A 5,000-nucleotide genomic window follows, 5' to 3' on the forward strand; every position below is an offset into this window, starting at 1 on the left:
TAAGGATTATTAAATTTTTTTACATTTGTTAACGAATCGATAAGTATTGCCGGGAGAAAAGCTCCAACATCAAGTTATACAAATACAGTACATCCAGCATAATACACAAAACAGGTTACATCATGTATGCTGAGCATAGTAATATAACAAACTTATATCAGAAGTATATCAGCAAATATAAAAAAAAATACTTAACTAAAAAATAAAAACATTACAACAATAACGTAGAATGAGCAAGTCAAGGTAGGAACTTAAAACCTAACTGTAGTTGACACTGGGAGCCAAAATCAGATTGAAATCAAAGGTATACAGGATGTTTAATAGAAAAATGACCCATGGGTGGGAATGGGAGTGACGTGGTAAAATGGGCGTTAATTTAGTGAACTATAGTTTCAACCCGAATTTTAAACACTGGGATTGTCCCTTTAAGACTGAGGTTCATGCTGTGCAGTTACATCTGCTAGTACTGGCCAACAAAAGGCAGTGGCAGAATAAAAAATAGACTTGTTTCTGCCTGCTGTTTGTATAGATAATGTGTCCCTGACTTTTTCTAACACAATGCTCATTAAATGCTTTATGGCTTTGAAAGCCAGCAAAACTCAAAGTGATTTTTTTCCCTGTAACTAGTACTACATTAATCAGATAAAGCTCCATGCACTACAAAGAATTATGACTGAGTCTCTGGCCATAACCTTTCATTATGTGTTCTCAATATAGATGCCAAGCTTCACCTCTTGAACTTCACCCTCGAATGGAATTTCTTGACATCCATGTCTTGAATGCAAAATAAGCCGGTTATGGTCAGTGACCTACTTGTAATCCTCTGTATTGTACCTACTGCATGCACTGTTTTTGAAGATCAGTGGGAGAATGTTGAAATAAATTATATAAATGTAGAAACTCGTGTTTTATTTTTGTTTACTTGAATGTTATAACAGTAGTCAAGGTACTGGCGAAGACAGAAAGGGGTTTATCGGTCAGAGAGATTGACTTCATAAAAAAGTAGGTTGCCCACACCTTTGAGACAACATAAAAGGAAAGGGCTAACATCAATGTCCTTGTTGCGAATATTACAGAGGATTATAAGGAGATCACTGATCATAACTGGCTTATTAAGTGTTTGAGACGTGGATGCCAAGAAATTCATCTCGAAATAGAAACTCAAAAGGTAAATATTGGCGTCTATATTGAGAACACATAGAAAAGGGTCATGACTGAAGATCCAGTCATAATTTTTGCAGTACATAGAGCTTTATCTGCTCCATGTACTACTAGTTACAAAAAAAAAAAATGCCAAGTGTTTTGTCAGCTTTCAAAGCAGTAAAGCACTTAGCGAGCACTGTCAGAAAGGCAGTAACATATTCTTTTATGTTACAGAAAGTCAGAAGCACAGTTTTTTAAAATGTTTGCTAGGTCAATGCACTCAGTGTCCAAATATCACTTTTTTATCATTTCTAAAAATCCTATATAGGCAGCATAATACAGTTTTGTTCTAACAATACTTAGCTGATTAGGTATTATTACTACAGGTATTCTTAAGTTAATAGGGTACAGCATGGCCCTTAAGGTTACAAATGGAAGAGAAAGCACCCGGCCAAAGTAGGGGTGCTATACCATACGATAATCCAACCACAAGGGAAAAAAATATGATGATACAAGGCCAATAAACGCTCCAATAGATGCACCAGATGGATTTTATTTTCAAAAACACAGAGAAACACTTGCGTCGACCTAGGTTTCTGAAGAAGTCCGTGGAGACGGACAAAACCTAGGTCGACGCAAGTGTTTCTCTGTGTTTTTGAAAATAAAATCCATCTGGTGCATCTATTGGAGCATTTATTGGCCTTGTATCATCATATTTTTTTCCCTTGTGGTTGGATTATCGTATGGTATAGCACCCCTACTTCGGCCGGGTGCTTTCTCTTCCATTTGTAATTTGTTGGTGAGCATTGGTTCTTGGTTATGGCCCTTAAGGTTATCTTTCCTCTGTTACATTCTGCTTAGTTTACTTATTTTATCTATACAGTAAATTGTAAATTTATTATGTGTACATATTGCTACATCTTTAAATATATATGTGTGTGTGTGTGTGTGTGTGTGTGTGTGTGTGTGTGTGTGTGTGTGTGTGTGTGTGCACATATATATATATATATATATATATATATATATATATATATATATTTATAAAGAGAGCAGTATCTTCATCTATCATCTTCAATTATACATTTTCCTCATTTTATAAGCAGTAGCATTTTTTTTTCAAATGTAATCATTTTGAACTTAATTATGGTTAAGACTAATCAGGTTTATAGTGTTCACTGATTTCTTTTATGTAATACATTTTGGTGCATAATTTTATCATTTTTCTCTTTTTTTTTTTTTTTTTTTTTGTTAAATTCCCTTCATAGCATCTACATATTTAACACGTCGTACATGGAGCAAGCTGATTATGCTCCAAAGTTGGTAAAAGACAGGCTTGTTAACCAACCTTTCTGATATCAGACAGATGCTTAACAAGCTTGTGTTAAGTTTGTTTAAGTGTTATTAAGCTCTAGTCTCACATTAGAGGGTTGGGAAGGTGGCCTAATGGTTAAGGTGTTTGCCTTACAAGCACTAGTTGCAGGGTTTGAGTCTCATAAGAGATAACTGGCTAGGCTTAAAATGGCTTGCAAGGGCAATTAGCCTAGGGTGAACCTATGAATATCAGTCAGTGCTGTCCATCAAAGAACAGAAGCTAAAACAGCTGTTAGATACATAGCTCTGCCTACACTGTTCAAATGTATTGGCCATATTCTGAAGAAAGTGTAACAAACATTTGGAGATGAATATAGCCTGTTTATCACATAAAATACATTCTTTATCTCTTTTCAGCTGCTCCCGTTAGGTGTCGTCACAGTAGATCATTGGTCTGCATAACAAGTGATAGCAGGCTTTTAAAGTGTTGAGTTGGCAGCCCAGCACCCAACCTTCCTCAGAAGGCACACACACACACACACACACACACACACACACACCTAGGACCAATTTAGAATGTCCAATCCACCTGCAGCATGTCTTGGGAATGTGGGAGTTAACAAGAGCAACCAGGGGAAACCCACAAGAACACAGGGAGGACATGCAGACTCTACAAAGCGGACACCCCAGCTGAGAATCAAACTGGAGGACCCCTTGCTATGAGGTGACAACTCTAACCTCTGTGCCACCCTACCACATAAAATACTTAATTATACAATTTTTGATGCAAAAAGTATATTGTTGTTGCATTTTATTTTGTTGATAATGTTTTTTTCAGAGATGAACATCCCTGCCATGGCTTCATGAAAGACTGAACACACTATGTCTCATTATCTAAATGAATTAAAGGTTACTGTATTTGCATGCTAAATTCATCAGTAGTAGTTTCTTACTTCCTAGAAAGATGAGCTGTCAATTATTTCTTGCAGTTGCAATACCTCACACTGAAAATTAACACGAGATGATGAAGGTGTGAAATAACAATGTAAATACAGGCAGTCCCCAGGCTATGGACATCTGACCCGCGGACAACCCATAGATATGAATGGGTGGACGCAATGTCGGAAATAATGTGGAAATAAATAAAATTCTGTAAAGTTGTCCAAATCGTACCTTAAAATAAAGAATTTTGTTGCATTTTCCTTCTACCCATTTTCCCCGTTCTTGAAGCTGTTCGCATGTCTTGTTAGAGCAGTTATTTCTACCTTACTAGAGAACAAGAGATCTGATTGGTTAAGAGATTGCTGTGTTGGCAATCTGATTGGTCAAGACTGCTGGCTTGTACAGTACACAGCACTGAAGCAGTTACTGTACTGTGCGTAATGTATGTACAGTATGTATGTGCTTTGAGTTACATACAGATTTGACTTAAGGACAGACTAAAAAACAGATCTCATCCTTAACCCAGGGACTGTCTGTAAGAAGACAGTCATCTAAAGAGGTAAGTTATTTTTGCTTACCCATGATGCTATATAGATGTGCGTAACTCATTGGATAACTAGCATGAGAATTAAGTGGATGTGGTTATAGAGAAAAGCTGCACTCTATAATTGCCATTGTTTGTAAAACCACTTGCAGTTTTAACATAAGGAGTATAACGGGAAAAGAAGTTAATTCAAAAAAAGGTGTTTCTGAAAGTGGCCAATACATATTAAATAAACAAATATATATATGATAAAGGAAAGTGTCTAACAGATTTTCAGTTTACTGAATCATTACTGAGTCACTTCTCTTCTGCTTTCTGTCTGCCTGTTTGGCAGCACTGTATGTATAACAGCTTTCAAAGCTATAAAAACTTTGTGCTCCTATACTGACAGTACATGTAGCAGATAAAGCTTCATGTACTACAAAGAATTATGATTAAACCTCTTCAGTCATAACTCCTATTATGTGATACCCACACCCAGTTGTGGGTTATTGCTATTATAGAATGACATTATTTAAGAAAGAAATGTCTTTGTATAGCAGCATTGTAGTGTTCGGTTCTTCTGCATTTGCACATGTGTATGGGAGTTACACACACAATACATCAGTACAGTGCAGAACAAGCAATTACGAAAAGAGAACCTCCATTGCTGTTTTTTTTTTTTTACAGAATGCAAGAAACCTAGACCAAGCCCAAAATAATTTGAGAGGGGGGTTCCAAAAATAGGGACAGATTTTAAATATTGCTCTTATAAATCTAGAAAGTTCCTGAAATACGTTTGGTGTTAGCATGCATCTTTGAAGGGATATGAAACCCAAACCTGAAATGTCTGTCTTTTATTTAATGACTTCCATTCCCAGTGCCTTGCCAGAAAAAATAGACAATTGAGAGTTACAAGAGTCTGCCAAGATTTTAAGAAACAAGAATGCAGAAATACAAAGAAATTGGGTATGTTTCTGTTTCTTTAGTTTTGCAGAACATACCTGCTTTTTCTTATATTTTGCTCTATCCTTTAAGCATATCCAAATAGAAGAGTCTTGCTGCTCAGTGGTACTTCAGT

The sequence above is a fragment of the Protopterus annectens genome, chromosome 5.part1 (assembly GCF_019279795.1).
Source record: "Protopterus annectens isolate FY-2018-M chromosome 5.part1, PAN1.0, whole genome shotgun sequence".
In the NCBI taxonomy this organism is placed as follows: Eukaryota; Metazoa; Chordata; order Ceratodontiformes; family Protopteridae; genus Protopterus; species Protopterus annectens.